The sequence below is a fragment of the Muscardinus avellanarius genome, assembly GCF_963383645.1.
Source record: "Muscardinus avellanarius genome assembly, chromosome: 3".
NCBI classification, from domain to species: Eukaryota; Metazoa; Chordata; class Mammalia; order Rodentia; family Gliridae; genus Muscardinus; species Muscardinus avellanarius.
This window is the reverse complement of record NC_137788.1, coordinates 1,336,777-1,353,242: the sequence shown is the minus strand read 5'-3', so window position 1 is coordinate 1,353,242 and position 16,466 is coordinate 1,336,777.

Sequence of the window (16,466 nt, the reverse complement as noted above, 5' to 3'; positions counted from 1 at the left end):
CGCCTTCAGTTCCCATCTCCTTGCCCAGCTCCAAGCCCCCAGCCCGACCTTTCCCATGCCCACAAGGGCCAAAACTGCAGTGTGAGTCTGAGGCTGGGTACGCCGGGCAGGCCGCCCCCTCAGGACAGCCTCCCGACCTGGGGAAGGGTCCGCTCACCTGCCAGCCAGCCGGCCACGACCCAGTGGGGGCCGCACCAGCCATGGCGGCCTGGGGCAGGCTCACCCAGGATCCGAGGGGGCTAGGGGCAACGGAGGGCTCCGGGCGGCTTCGCTGCCAGGTCTCAGGCATCAGCCCCCCAGCCGGCCCCATACCATGGAGTAGGTCAGCCCAGCAAGGGGCAGCCCAGCCCTGCGAGCTCCTGCGAATGACCACACCACAGCCGCGGCATCCCGTGACAAAGGCCCCTGGTCCTCCCGGCGCAGCCCGTCCCGGCCCTGGCCTGCCCTGAAACAGGAAGCAGGACCTGCCCAGCCGTTCGGAGGTAATCAACTCAGAACCAAGCACAGAACCCAATTAGGAGCCTTGGCCAGGGGCCCCCCCTCTTCATTTGCTTACTGAAGTCAGCCAGTGGCCTGGCCTTTCTGCCTCAAATCAGATTAAGGAGCCATTAGCCACTGGGGTAGGAAGGGGTGATGGTCTATGGAGCCTCCAGGAAGAGAGGTTGTCAGGCCTGTTAGGGGCAGCTTGGGACCCCCAGGGAGCCACGGGCCAGAGCTGGGACCGAGAGGTGGGGCCAAGTATCCAGAGGTGAAGGGGCTTTGGGGACCCAAGGCTGGGCAAGGTGGGGCAGCCGACACCCTGGGTGCCCCACATCCCTCTCTTGCCACCCCTACTTCATCGGCAGCTCTCCACGAGAACAGGCCACTCACTCCTGCTCAGAGCCTCCAGGCTTCCTGTATCCAGGAAGACCCAGCCTCCTCTGCTTCAGGGCTGCCTGTCCCAGGTGGGCATTCTGCCCTTCCTTAAACCTGCCCAGGGCTGGCTAACCCTGCCCTCTGTGAGGTCATGGCCCCAGATCTCGGCCACTCATTGGTCTCCCGCTATTAACCAGGGCTTGGGTGTCTGGGCAGGGGCCCTGGGAGGGGCACAGAGTAAGTGGGCCTGGCCCCAGAGCCCTTGCACCCCAGATTCCCTGACCCCTCCTCAGAGGCCCAGGCCATAATCCTCCCCTGACCAGGCAGACGAAGTCCCAGCTAATCCGCCCCAATGCAGGGCTCTGCCAGTGAGGCCCCCGCCACTGCTGTGGGGACCAAGGTGACCCTCGCCCACCTGTGACACCAGAAGAGTCAGATGGCCAAAGAATTGCAGCCACCGAGAGGGCCGGCACCCCAGACCAGGGGACGTCACCGGGGGCGCTGACCCTGAAGGGCATGTTGCCCCCAAGGCACTGCCACCACGCGCTCTGGGTCACAGGCCCGGCTCTAGCCTGTCCTGCCCCACCCACTCCTGACACATAAGTACATGAGGTGGGGGTGCAGCCCTAGCTCCCAACCCAGCCAGGACCCCCATCCACACAGAGCCCCACCCGCAGCCCCAGAGTCCACTCAGGGGCCAGATCCAGGCCCAGAGAAACCCCAGCCCAGACGTGGCCCGAGAGCAACCTGGCCGGCTCCGGATCCCCCTCCCCATGACATGGTCATAGATTCAATGGCCCCCAGGGTGTCCTTCACACCTGGGCTGCCCCATCCCCGCTAGGCCAGCTCTAGAGCTCACCCTGCCTGCCCTGAACACCTCAGGGAGGTGAGGACAGCTGTCACAGAGCCAGTGGCTCCAACCACGCACCACGCTCCCGCCTCAGCCCAAACCAGGACACCTGAAGCCGCCCACACCACCCTGCAGGGCTCTGGGGAAGGGGCCGCCATGTCTGGCTGGCCTGGCAGAGGGGCAGGGTCTCTGTGTGGGTGACATGGCTCCTTCAGAGCCCTCAAGAGCAGACCTGGCCCTGGGATTGCCTCAGGCAAGGACAGGGACCTGCTCCCCACTCTGCCCCTGTGTGCCACGGCCCAGCCAGGCCCTCCCTGGAGGAATCAAGGATGGACTGAGGAGGGCCCACGGGGAGGGGCTGGGGGCCGGCACTGGAATGGTGGGTCCTTTTCCCCAGGGCTCAGCTGGCTCTAGCTGGTCCCATAGGACTTGTGTGGGCCGTGTGGAACCAGGACAGGGAGGCCTCCGTGGGCCTCAGGCCCCACACTGCCCCGGAGGGCTGGGTGCTGCGACCCTCCTTGGCTGGGCCCTGCACCTGCTGCCCCTATGTATAGCTTGGCCCGGGCAGCTGCCAGGAAACAGGAGCCCCTGCCCCCACCTCTGGGACCCTCCCTGTGGGCCGCAGTTCCCACAAGGTCAAAGGTGTACCCCTGCGGTCCCAGCTCCTTCCTCGCCCAGCTCCACCAGGGCGGAGCAGCAGCTGCTGGAAGGAGGAAAACCTCCGTGTTGGGAGCCAAGGCACCACGGTAGGACTCTTCTTGTGGCAGCGATCGATCTTGTCCTAACATGGCAGGTGACAGGGCCTGGTGGTTGCAGTCAGCAAGAGGCCAGCGCAGCCTGGCACCTCTGCCTCTCCCCAGAGGAAGCTAGGAAATCAATTTAATCTTTTAATAAAACCCACAAATCACACCCACGGGCTTTGTGATGTGTGCACACACGCATACGGGCCACCTTCAGGTGCCCCCCAGCACGCTCGGGGAGGGCGCAGGAACTGCAGGCACCTATCCACTCCCCACTTTGCTTAGTGAACAGCTGGGGGGCAGGCATGAGGACGCCCCCCCCACCTGCTGCGCATACCATCTCCAGGCTTGTCCAGACGCAGCCCCAGCCCCCGCTGGCCCGCAGCTGGCTATGGCCCCTAGAGGCCTCTTGCCCTTCCCGAGGCCCCTCAGAGGGGCCCCTCCTGTGTCCACCCTACTTTGAAGGATCATCAGCATGGGACATGGGGACCAAGGCTCCTGGCTCTACTGCTGCGGCCCCGCAGCCTCCTGGTGCCGCCTCCCAGCCTCCTGCGGGCCAGTGCAGCATGCCGCAGGTGCTCAGACTGTGCCTGGGGAAGAGAAGAGGAAGGAGGAAGCGGCCCCCCGCCCCAGCCCCAGCCCCAGCCCCACAGCGGCACCCACCGGGATGAGCCGGCCCCTGGCCCAGTGCTCGGGAGGGAGGGAGGAACGGGCCCACACACATATGGCCGAGATTATTTAAACGTCTGAGAAGCAGCGCGTCCCCCCCGCACGTCTGGGCGCCTCCTCCCCAACTATTTTTACTGTATCAGGGAGTGTGAGTCGGCTCCTCCAGCCCTCCCCAGAAGGACCCCAGGGCTGTGTCTGTTCCCGGGGCAGTGGAGCCGGGGCTGGGCCCACTCAGCCCCCAAGCAGGCAATGGCCACTGCGTAACCCTGGTCCTTGACCGGGTCAGTGGGCCAGGGGCTGTCCCCAGCAAAGCCTGGGGAAGGGACAGCAGGGATGGGCACTTTGCTGGGTCAAATGTACCCTTGCCCTCCAGCAGCTCGGCTTCACCCAGGGCTCAGTGGGTGGCAGGGCCTGACTCCACAGCTTCGCTGGGTTGCGGAGAGCCACAGGGAGCTCACGGCAGACCAGACAGACCATGTGCCCTCTCCCACCTGAGCTCTCAGGCCTCGGGCAGCGAGGGAGCGGGGATGGGCTCCCTGTGGCCGGTCAGCTCCATTTGCCACACCCCTGACCCATCCTGGACTCCTGGAAGGTAGGCAGGGTGCCGCAGCAAGGTGGCACATCCTCAGCTGGTGGCACCAACTCCAGGGCCCAGCACCCACCCGCTCCAGGGGGAGGGCCAGGGAGCGCTCCTGCTGTCCCATCACCCTCCAGGGAATTAGGGGCGGGGCTCTTCTGAGGGTCCAGTGTCCTCGGCTGCATGAGAAGGTGTTGTGGAGATGGCCCATGCAGTGGCTGTGGCAGTGAGTGGGCAAGACACTTTCTAAGGCCAGCGTGCCCACTGGCCAGCACCTCCCCCAGAGCAGCCCTTTCCTGTCGGGCAGCCACGGGCCCCTGCCCAAACCAGAGCCATCCTTGCAGCCGTCTCCAGCCTGCCTGCAAGGGCCATGCACCTGCTCCTTCAGCTCAGGGAGGCCCTAAGGTCAAGCCTCCCCCTGACTGCCCACCAGGCCCACAACCTCCGTCATCCCCCACCCTGGGAGGGTCCCTCAGGGGCCAGCTCCCCCCCCTGCCCCCTTGCCGTGCCCAGCCATCCCCAGCTGGTGGTGAGCAGCAGCTCGGTTCATGACAGTGGCATTAATCACGTTCGACAGTCCTGCCAGGAAGAGGACTCTATTAATAGCCCATTTCACAGCTTCCTGCTCCCGCAGGTGCCCCTCACCCCTGTGTCCCTGGGGCTCCTGTCCCTGCCACCAGCCACTGGCTTCCCTCAGGACTCAGCCACCTCCTCTCCCCTGGCAGAGCCTGGCAAGGCAGATATGTACCCACCTGGCCTGGGCTCCCCGGAGGCAGGGCCCAGCCCGTGTCAGGGCAGATCCTGGCCCCCAAACCCCTGCCCAGGACACCGGGGGAGGAGTGAGAGGAGGCTGGAGTCCCCACATGGAGCCCTTGGGAGGAGAGGGCAGGAGGGGCTGCAGCCCCGAAGGAGGGTCCAGGAAGGCCCTGAGGAGGCCAGGCGGTGGGCAGACCAGCCCGCCTCCCTTCTTACCTGCCTGGAGCCCAGGCCAGGTGGAGGGAAGGCACAGTTGGCGTGGCTGGGCTGCCCCTGGGCAGGCAGAGCCAGGCAGAGCTCAGAGACAGAAAACAGAGGAAGGCTGAGCAGCTGGGATGAGTACCCAGCACAGGGCACTCTGTCCCCCAGGGCAGCCTGGGCCACCTCAAGGCCAGGGAGCAGCTTCTGCCATGCGCTGGGCCCTTCACAGCCCCTGGCACTCGCCGAGGGGCCCCCACAGAGATGGTGTGTGGAGCTTGACTGGCCCTCCTGGTCTGACTTTCCAGAGTGTCCTGGCCTCTCAGGTCAGATGCCCTAAGTCCCTAGGAGATCCATGGGCCACAGCATCTGGCAGACCCCATGCACCCAGGACAGAGTGGCCTGTGGCCCCCACCTCCCATCCAAGGGCCTGCCAGTCCCCTCTGCGGTGGCCCCAGGGCCAGCCCGGTGCCTCCTAAGCAGCCCCTTCTCTGGCCACTGTTACCCACACAAGGCCCATCTCAGGGCCCTCACGGGGTGGAGCGGGCTCTGTGTGCCTGAAGCTGCCCGGCAGGTGACTTCTCAGGACCAGAGAAAACATCCCATCTGGGGACGGTGCCCGCTGCCCCCACCCTGCCCCGTGCCTCTCCCACACAGGAAGTGTGTCCAGCCGGCCCGGAGCCCACGTCTGCTGTGTTGGAAGCAAAATCCCAGGAAGAAGCAGACACGTCCAATTACTCATCCCCTGCTCGCCCCTCCCCCGGCAGCCCCCAGCAAATGTGCAGCCCTGGGCTCTGGCCGCAGAGGGGCCTCCCCCACACCCCACAGCTGCCCGGGAAAGGGCACTGCCTGGGCAGAGGCAGCTCCCGGCTCTCCAGGGGAAGGTGCCAGGAGCGGCAAACCTTCGTCATCAGCTCCTGAGCGGTACAGATGGAGGGCTGGACCTAGGACGCCGGCCCATCTGCTCCTCCCTCAGCTGCACACGGAGACTCTGAGACCACGCTCTGGTGCCTCGGCGCTCCTACCCTAGGACTCTTCCCTCGGTGGCTCCAAACCCTATGGGTCAAGTCCCCCCAGATCTTGGGGCCCCTGCCCCATCAGCAAGCCGGTATCCAGAGTCTCTGTGTACCCGACAGTCAGGGACTTGCGACCAGGTCCTCTCCAGGGATGACCCACCCATGGAAGCCCTCCCACTGCCCTGGGTAGGGCTGTGTTCAGGAAGTAGGTGACCCAAACAGGACATCCCTCAGGACCCACGAGGGCCCCATGAGCCCTCAGGACCCACGAGGGCCCCATGGAGCGTGTGCACCCACGGCCACATCCACAGTGGCACGCGGCCCCCCATTCATAAGGGCATCTCAGCCAGGGAGGGAAGAAGCGGGGAAGGAAGGGGCAGGTGTTCCTGGAGCAGAGCGCGGGCCAGGCACCGCGGGGCACTTTGCAGGCACACTGGCTTTGCAACTCACAAGCTGCCCTCGAGTTGGTCCCACACCATCTCTCTCATCCCCGGAGACTCAGAGGCTGAGTGCTCAGCATGAGGTCCAGCCACCTTCCACGCTCCCCGGCCCCCCTCTGGCCTCCGTGCCCAGAGGCAGAACAACTGGGGTTTAGAACAACCAGGCTCCAAACAAACTGCCAGAAGAAGAGCCTCTGCTCTCCTTGGAAGCCCGCCCTTGGTCAGGAAGCTCTTCCTGCTGGCCGGCCCAAGTCGCTCCTGCTGTGGCCGGGCCCCCTTGGTGCTTGGCTCTCTGGCCCCGGGCCCAGAACTCGCACTGCATTTGGTCAGGAGACCCTGTTCCAGAGCTTCCCAGTGACGCTCTGCCCCTCGCGCACTGATGGTGTGGCTCAGAAGTCCTGCCCGCGGCCCCTTCTTGTGCCCAGCGTCCTTGCAGGCAGCCCTGGGCAGCCTCGGGGCCCCTGCACTCCACATTACCACCTAAGGCAGTGCCTGCTCCCAGGGCAGCAAAGTGGGGCAGACCTGAGCGTGAACGTTCGGCTCCAGGGAACCTGGAGGGACTCAGGACTGCTGGACCTTCCCAGGGGAGCAGGGCTGCCCTGTCCATGGTGCTGACGCAGCTCAGGCCAACGCAGCCCGCAGGGCTGGACCAAGACAGTCTCGGGCATCCTCGGACCTGCCCCTCCAGGCATGGGTGTCCCTGAGACAGGCTGGAGGTCAGGGGCCGGGGTCAGCACAGCCAGGAAGCCACCTCTGCCCGCTGCCCAGAGGCACCACCGTACCCTCTGCTGGGGGTAATCTCTGCAAGATGCCAGCTCTGGGGCAGGGGAGGGTCACAGGGCTGTGGAGCAGTTGGTAGAGAACAGGGTCATCGGGCTGCATGCCCAGACCTGGGAGGGGGTCAAGCGCTGCTCTCAGGGTGTCGGTGGGTCTCCAATGCACAGCTCCGGCCCTGGGATCCTGGCAGGAGGGTCACAGCCACCTTCCTGGGACCCTCCTGTCCCCCTTACCTTGGTCCCGGCTGAGCTTGCCGGGTGGCCCAGGCTCTTCCATGACCCGCGGGCACCAACCCCACTGTTACCGGCACAGCCAGAGGGGTCCAGGACCCTGCACTGGCCCCCAGTGCCCCCCAAGCCCTAGCCTGAGCCGGGGCTCCCGGTGCACGGCGCCCATTCCGGTTCAAAGCTTGCTGCCAAGCGCGGAAGCTCCCTCGCCCGCAAAGTAGGAGATGGGAGGGGCGGGGCTGGTGAGGGCCTCCGCCGGGACCGCCCCTCCCGCAGGAGCACCGCCCACCCTTAACCATTGGCTGCCGGATTCCCTGCCCTCGAGGCAGCCGCAGGTGGGACCCAGAGAACCCAGGAGGGGGGCCAGCTCGGTTCAGAGACTGGAAGGGGAGGTGGAGCCGGCTGCTCGCTCCTCTCAGCGGCTCCAGCGACCACCCGCTAACCATCCTGCCCTCTTCTCCCACCAGGCTGGAGGCCCTCTTACCCCAGGGGTAGTTGCACACCCCGTGGGGGGACCCACATGACCCCTGGCTGCAGCCCTCAGGGCCCCTCTGATCACTATACCCCATCCTCGAGGGCCCCCCATAAGGGCTGAGACTCTAAGGGGTGACTGACGATCGACCAGCTGCTCTAGTGCTGGCAGGGAGTCCCTCCTGGGGGCAGAGCTCCAGGGCTGCCCCTGGGAGGGACTCTAACCCTTGGGCACCAACTCCCACCCTGTCTGTCTCCAGGTACGTCTTCAGGGACCCCACCTGACTGTGCCGGTTTGTGGGATGTGGGGATGGGGGGCTGCTGGGAATGGGAGAACAGCTCCACCCCATACCTGCTGTGGGGCGGGGCCTGCTGGGCTCACAAGGGCAGAGTCCCGGCTGGTGCCCTGCTCCCTGTCTCCTCTGGGATGTGGGACCTGTGGGGATTTAACCCGCATCTGAGGGACACACTGTCTCCATGTCCCTCACTGCCTCATGAAGGATGCTTTGAAAATTCCTGTTTCTGCCCGCCATGGTCTGGCAGGATAGCAACCCCACACCCCAGAGGAGCCTGGTGGTTAGGGGGATGCTGAGCCCCAGGGTTGGGAAGGCCAGGCAGGCAGGCAGGCCCCCACTAGGGGACGCGAGCTGCCTCTGGGCTCTAGGTCTGCCGCCTTCAGGTGTGATGGCCTCCTGCTAGCAAGATGGGTCCTGCCCACGGAAAGTCCTGGGCCCTGCTGCCTGGCGCCCTTAAAAGGCAGCCTTCCCCCTCTGCTGCCATTTATGGCCCTGGCCCCTGGGTCAGAGTGGCCACTGCCCTGGACTCTGGGACTTGCCCTCTGATGGACCCCGCGTCTCGCATGGCCACGCGCCAGTCTGTGTCCCAAGCCTGTGTCCCCCACTGGCAGAGCCACATCAACGGAGGGTCTTCTCCTTCAAGCATTGAGTGTGAGTTGGGGTCCCTGCCGACCCTGGTGAGAGAGAGCCCTAACGTAAGAGTCTACCAGACCGCCAAGAGGGAGTGGCTGTAAGCAGTGGCCCCAGGGGCCAGGGAATGTGAGGGGTGACCCCTAGGCAACATGCGTCTCCTGGGATAGGCCCCTGTGAGATGGCAGAAAAGGAGAAACTGAGGCATAAAGGAAGTGTAAATGGAAGATCAAAGCCAAAGACTGATCTGAGAGTGGGGCTGGGGGGCTGGGCGGGGGGCACAGGCAACTGGGTCCCTGAGGCAGGTCCCAGAGGCAGCCTGGCTACAGTCCCTGGAGCAGACAAAAGGCCCCTGAGTCTCCCCCCGAAAAGCCGGGTGAAACCCAAGTTCAGGTTCTAATGAATAATCCATCTGCGTGGCCGGCCCCACCCCCTGCACTCAGGCAGGAGATGATTTCCGTTACCCCGGCTGCGATTAAAGGCGGTGATTAAAATCCGCCGCCACACATGTTAATTTGCTAAGATTCTGATCTCCCCGGCCTCTCTTCTGGGCATTTAAGCAGAGTCCCCTCGTCAAGAGCGCCGCCGGGCCTGGCTGGGGGCGGGTAGCAGCTCTGTGGTGAGAGAGCCTGAGACCCATACTCCTGCCGATAGGGGATCAGGGTCAGGTGTCGGGGTCTGAGCCGAGGGGCCCTTCTGAGCCCCCGTCCTCTCTGGTTGGATTCCGTGAGCTTAGATCGAGAGCAGGGGCCCATATTACCCTCCGGGCCACACTGCGCTGCTGGGCCTGAGCTCCCCTAGGGGGGCAGCTCCTCTCTCGGGCCTGCCCACTGCTTGGAAGGCATTCCCAACAGAGGGACCAAGGACACGACCCCGAGGCCTGCAGGTGGGCAGGGCCACCCCTCTCTGTGCCTGCTTCCTCGGTGCTCAGGGGGAACACCCCCAGGTCCGGGATCCACCAGAGCTGACCCTGAGGGTCCTTTCCTCCTCCAGCCAGAGCTGACCCTGAGTGTTAGATCTTCATTCTTTGTTTCCTGGACGGTCACGCAGGTGGCCAGCACGAAGCATCCCTTCCTCACGCCACCTACTCAAGGCCCCACCGCATCTCCTACCCGTCCCTGTCAGCTGGCAGGGGGGGGGGTCTTCCTACAGACTGTCAGAGGCCCCGAGAGGGCTAGGGAGGTGTCCAGTGGCCCACCGTGGTGGCAGCAGAGCGTGGGCAGAACCAGAGTCCTGGAGCCCAGGTCAGATTCTATTTCCAGTTCCGCAGTTTATCTGAAAGATGTGAAGTGCACACCCCAGCTTACTGTCAGAAGCCCTCCACCACCCGGCTCCACTGAAGGCCCCGAGGTCACGCCACACAAAGCCTGCGTCCGGGCGCCCCAGGCTCAGTAGGCATCAGCCCCAAGGAGAGCAGGATGGGACGTGGAAACTCAGCCTCAGAGGGGGACGGGGCGCGCAGGGGACACCTGAGCCCCAGGACCTCTCCCACCCAGGATGAGCGGCAGCCCCACTACCCTGAGCCCCAGAGCCCTCTGCTGACCACTGGGTAGCACTGCGGGCATTCTGGGGCAGCCAAAGGAGTACAGCCCACCACCCCTGAGCCCCAGCTCCGGGACCTCTGGAGCTGACGGCCAGCTGGGGATGGCTTGGCATATTATGGAAGTGTCACAGGAGAGGAAGGGGTTTCAATGCCACCATAGACAGAAGCCACACTGGGCCAAGAAATGACGTGGAGGACGGTGCCCAAGCAGAGAGGTTGGAGACTCCAACTCAGGTCCTGGCCCCTCTGTTCCATCCAGGGGAATTCACTGCCCCCTGGCCTCAGTTTCCCCACCTGTAACAAGATTGGGCCACCAGTTCTCCATGGGCCTTGCCAGAGCCGCCATCCTTGTACCCAAAGCCCCTGGGCGACGTCCTCTTTGGTGGCCTCCGCTGTGAGTGGAGGCCAAGAGCGCTGGTCCTGCGTTCATGGGGTCACAGGCCCTGCCAGTGCCCACACCAGCGGTCACTTTCCCACAGTCTCCAGGAGCAGGGGGCCACAAAAAACGCCCGCCCACAGGGAAGCAGCCTATTTCCGCCCTCAGAAGCCTTTGTGGGGCACCACAGATTTGGGCTTCTAACTTCTGTCCTACATACATCTCCAAGGAAACGCTTCCGATGGTCTGCTGCCGGGAGCTGCGATTCACAGCTGCACCGGCTGGCACACCTCGGCAGCAGGGGGGCCGCAGCCTGCCCACCAGGGCCGGCCCCAGCACCCGGCCATGGATTGCGGCTCCTGAGGCCACTGCTGAAGGCCTGAATCAGCAGGGCCCCCGAAGTCAACAGCTTGCTTTCCAGACAGGTAAACTGAGGCAGAGAGCCCAGCCCAGGGTCTCACAGCCAGGTGGGAGAGAGCCAAGAGCTGACAGCTGCCCCTCCAGGGCGGGTGGTCCCCGGAGCCACGCTGCCCCTGCTGCCCCTGCTGCGTCCTCCAGCAGGAGCCCCGGCTCTGCCCTGCAAGCAACTCCGTAATTACCTCTCCAAAGTGCCAAGAGCATGTTTAAAGACGGAAGCGGGGCCCCTCAGGTGCTGACAGCCCTGCCCCTGGGAGAGACGGGGCCCAGTGGCCCGTGTCTGAGACGTTTTATTAATTATTCAACATCAAAGTCAATTTAGTCTTGCTTCTTGCCTGGTTATAGAGTCCTGTCAGTGTTCAGGTGCTGTTAGGAAACTGAGCGGCTCAGGAGGGCCTGGCAGGAGGCCAGACCCGCACCACAGCCCCCGGCACATCCTACCCGTGGGGTGCACTGAGCAGCCTCCTGCGCTGAGAAGGCGGGTAGGCAGAGGCAAGTTCAGAGCGGAAGCAGAGATGCTGGCCTCTGGGGACACCCCTCCACCTGGGCCCTGGTGTGTCCCCAGTACAAACTCCCCTGCAGCCTTGACCCTCGGTCTCCACATAGAGTCACCCCCAAGGGGGAGTTGAGCCCAGGTCTTGGTTTGGAGGCTTAAGGGTTATAGAGGAGCCAGACATGGTGGCACAGGCTTGGAATCCCAGTACTTGGGAGGCTGAGATAAGAGGATCATGGTTCAGCCAGCCTCAGCTATAACTTAGTTAAGGCCCTCGTGAGAGTTTCAAAATGAAGGAGGAGGATCATGGTTGCAAAGAGGCTCAGCTCCTTAATGAGGCCCTTTACAACTCAGTGAGACCCTGTTTCAAAATAAAGAATAAAAAATAGGGCTGGGGGTGTAGCTCGAAGGTAGAATGTCCCTGGGTTCCATCTCTAGTACCCCCCCCCCAAAAAAAAGAAGAGTAAAAAGCCAGGCGTGGTGGCGCACGCTTGTAATCACAGCATTCCGGAGGCTGAGACAGGAGGATTGCGATTCATGGACAGCTTCAGCTACTTAGTAAGGTCCTTTGCAACTCAGTGAGACCCTGTTTCAAAATAAAAAGAATAAAAAATAGTGCTAAGGGTGTAGCTCGGAGGTGGAATGCTCCTGGGTTTCCCCAGTATAAAAAAATAATAATAATAATTTTAAAAAATAGTGCTGGGGCTGTAGCTCAGAGGCAGGATGTCCCGGGGTTCCATCCTCAGTATCACAGAAAAAGTAAATGAAACGGAATAAATAAATAAAGGTTACAGAGGGGCGTGTGACCTGGAGAGGGTAAGGAGCGAGGAGCCAGCCTGAATGAGTGAGGAGGGCTTCCACCTGGGCCTGGCATCCTGCTGCCCCAGCACCAACACAGCCCTGCCCCTGCCCTCCAGGCCCCAAAGAGGCAGGAGACCTCGGAAGGAACATCACCCAATTCCTGGGCAGAAGATCTGAGGAGAGAGACGAAGAGGAGAAGCGGCTGGAGGGGCCACCTAGGTGCGGGGCAGCAGGGGAGGTAGGTTGTTCCAGAGAGGTGGTCACGGCCCCCATAGCATTCCTAAGCTGCCGGGGCAGGAGGCCGCTGAGGCCTTCGGGGCGGGTGACCAGCTTCAATTCCTGGGCTGCCAACGGTTCCAGGTGGGGGTGGAAGCCACAGAGGCATGTAGACCGGCATTGGGGTGAACTGCTGAGGTGTGGGGGGCTGTTGGGGTCTGCTGGCTGGGGCAGCTGGAGGGACGCCAGCTTCCGGGAGGCTCTGGCCTGCACCACTGCACACATACCCCAGGTCCTAGCCCCAGGTGCTCAGGCCTGGGAGCAGCGGCCCCCCTCACCTACAGCAGCCACGGCCACCACACACCCCCAACAGCCAGGCTCCTTGCTCCCCCGAGACGGCCTCACAGCCCTGCTCAGGCACAGCTGGAGGGGCCTGGCCCAGGTCAGGGGGTCAGGGCCCTGCCCTGAGCCACTGCAGCCCCGCTGGAACCCAGAGGAGCAGGTGCTGCCTCCCCACACCAGCCTGACCTAGATTCAAGGCCGGAGTGCAGCAGCCACGCAGAGCCTCGGTCGGCCTGGCACTGAGACAGGTGGGCAGGACTCCAGGACCAACGCAGCCACATGGCCGCCGGCATGCCCCGTGAGACCTGCTACGTAGGCCCCTCAGCCGGCCAGGGCGAGCCCCGGCTCTGCGTCAGCCCCCAGCGCTGCCCAGAGGCCAGCAGCTTCAGCCCACAGGCAGGCCGCCCCGCCCCCTGGACGGATGCCTGTCCAGCTTCCCCAAACTGTGCCACATGCCCGGGCAGCTGATCCTTATGCCTGTCCACCACCCCTCAGGCCCTCAGCCACTGGCATGGACCAAAACCACAAGAATCTTTGAAAACAGAAGCGCATATACTCTACATGCAAATGAATGCAAACGTGCCCTGCGCCTGGGTACTCAGGCCCGCGGGGCTCCGGCCTGATGGAGCTGGAGCTGGGATCAGCCAGCGCGGCTGTCCTTCCTTGTCCTTTTCCCTTCTGCCCGCTCTCCACCCTCCAGCTGCCAGTCAACGTTTACAAAGCACCTGGTGTGTGTCCGGCATGGCTTGGGACGGGGGGATCTGAGGAACAAATTGGAAGCCGTCCCCACCCCAGAAAGCTTGAGGCCGGGGAGGACAGAGCAATGGCCAGCTCCACTGGAGAGCTCTGGGCCAGGGGCCGCAGCCACACGGCACTGGGCAAGTCTGGGACAGAGCAAGCCTCTTCCCTGGAGAGCAGGGCCCCCGGGTCTGGGCTGCAGAGGAGGGCTGTGTGCATGCAGGGCCCCTTCCTCAGGCTAGGTCCAGGGCTGGCACCAAGGAAGCAGAGGGCATGGTCACGCTTGGCCAGGGTTGCATCCGGGGCTTGTGAGCCAGCGCAACAGGCCCCAGGACAGAGCGCATGGAGGGGCTGCTGATGGGCCTGCTCCTGCTGCCGGCCCCGCCCCTTCCAGATGGATGACCCTGTCCCTGAGGCTTCCCGGAAACTACCCCCCAAAAGCTGCCCGCCCCAGACGCCGCAGACGCCGCACAGCCCCTCCTGCGCAAGTGATTCCCCAGCTTCTTAAACAGCATTCCCCAGAAACTGCTCGCTCCGTGTTCGACGAGGGAATGAGAGCCGCTTAGATCCCTGAGCGAGCCGGAGCTCTCGGGTCTTCTCCAACAACAAAACAGGTTGCACACAGCCAGGCGCTTGTCATCCCAGTACTCGGGAGGCTGAGGATCACAGGTTCAAAGCCAGCCTCCACAACTTAGCAAGGCTCCCAGCAACCTAGTGAGACCCTGTTTCCAAATAGGAAACTTTTAAACGGGCTGGGGGTATAGCTTAGAGGTGGAATGCCTCTGGGTTCAATCCCTAGTACCAACCCCCCCCAACACACACACACACACAAAACAGAATGCACAAGCCAGAGAGGTCCCTGTGGTCACAAGGCCCTGCACCAGGCCACGGCAGCACAGCTCTTGGTTTTAGCCCTAGTGGGCTCCTGGCAGTTGGCAAGGGCCACACTCACCAGCTGGTACCCATCCTGGGCTCTTGGCCTATCAGGCCCCCTCCTCTAGGGACCATGGCCTGGTAGCCAGGAAGGGCGTGTCAGGGTTGGGTCTTTACAGAGGGGCTGGGGCCACCATGTCCAGTGGTCCAGAGTATCTGCAGATCCTTGCTGGGCCATTGTAGAGGTGGCCCGGGCCCAAGGGCGGCCACATATCTGACCACACACTGCGCCACCCCTGGTTCAGTCACCACTGGACGATGGTTAGGCAACATAAACACGGAGATTAAAATCCAGTGAAGCCGGGCGTGCGGCACACTCTTGTAATCCCAGTACCTGGGATGCTGAGACAGGAGGATCGCAGGTTCAAAACCAGCCTCAGCAACTTAGCAAAGCTTTCAGCAACCTAGTGAAACCCTGTTTCCAAATAAGATATAAAATTGGAGTGGGGGTTTAGCTTGGAGGTAGAATGCCCCTGGGTTCAATTCCCAGTACAAAAAAAAAAAAAAAAAAAGCCAGTGAGACCCTGGGAATACGTGGAGCTGGTGAGGCGAGTTAAAGCTGGCTGGGGGACCATCCCAGGGCAGACAGGCCTCTGGAGGGACTGTGGCTGTGGGAGGTGTAGGCCTGCTGGGGCTTTTCTAGAGGGCAGAACCAGTACCCCACACTGAGTGTCCCAGCACGCACGCCGCTCCTGCCCAGTGTGTACAGGAGAGCCCCCCCAGATCCAGACCCAAGCAGGGGCGGGCCAGGCCTTGGGGACCTCCTCCCCACCACCACTTGTCCCCGAGGCATATCTGCAGATCTTCCCAGAGAGGCTGGAGAGCCACTGTCAAGTGCAGAGGGCCTGCAGGGCACGTGGCCAGCCCCATCACAGTGTGACTGTCCCTGGAAGGTATAGACACCCAGCTCAGAGAGGTGTGAACTGAGCACTCAGCTCAGGAGGCAGGACAGCTGGAGTTTCATTTTCCTTTGATACTAGAGAAGACGCCAGTGCTCTCTGAAACCGAGTTCCCACCCCCAGTGCAGCCTGGGGCAGAGGGGACCCCTCCAGCTGCCTGATCCAACCCAGGTGCAGTGGGCCGCGAATGAAACAGCTGTCCAGGACAGCAGGCACCTCCACAGCAGCCCGAGTCCTGGGCATCTCTCTGTGAGCCCCACCCCACCCTTGCCAGACAGCGCATCTTAGTGGCCTCCAGCTCTGCTGCAGCGCCCTCCGCTGGCCACACAGCCAAGGGCCGCTGCTGGGGAATGGAGGGAGAGCCACCCTCTTCCCAGGCCCAGGGGTCACTGCAGCCTCACCGGCCCCGCAGCGTCCATGGTCTGCCCGGTCACTGCTGCCCAGCCCGTGTGAGAGGAAGGCCACTCAGGAGTGTCCTGGTCTATGGCGTGTCCAGGCCAGGCCATCATCCTAGGGGCTCTTCTCAAGCTGCCTCACCTCTGTGCCATGGTCCCACCGGCAGTCCCTGCTCTGGGCACCCGGCACGCTGCGGGCTGGGGCCTCAGCTGTCCATTCTCCAAAAACTCCATGGTAGTTAAACACCTGGAGGCCCCTGCTTCCCACACAAAGACCACCTCTGTCTGCCCTGTGAAGGCCGGGCACCCAGCAGGGCTTCGGTAGTGACCCCGGGCAGCCTGGTGGTCCTCTCTGGGGCCCACCCCAGCCAGCCATCATCCCAGGCTGCCCGGTTCCTGAGGCTGGGCCTCAGTGGGACAGGTCACTCTGCTTGCCCCATAACGACGGTCACCTGTACCCCTGGCATACATACTTGCCACAGCCTGGGGGAGCCCCTGCGCCGCTCTGGTACCAGCCCCTTTCCCTGCCCTCTGCCTGCCCCCAGCCACATGCTGCCTGCAGACGGTGTGGGCTGGCAGTCACCCCGTACAACGCAAGCAATGTTTATTTTTTTCTTTGGGGCAAAAAAAGAAAAGGAAGGGGGTGAGTCACTGGGGATGCTCGGCCGGAAGGCTGAGGGCAGCCCTGCACACCTCCCTCTGGCAGGGCCGGAACAGTCTCTGCCCTCTGCTCCCCCAAGGCCATGGGTGCCTGGTGACCCTGACGAGGGGTGGGCCACTTGCCACTCTCCTCTGGCTAGATGTTCCCAGG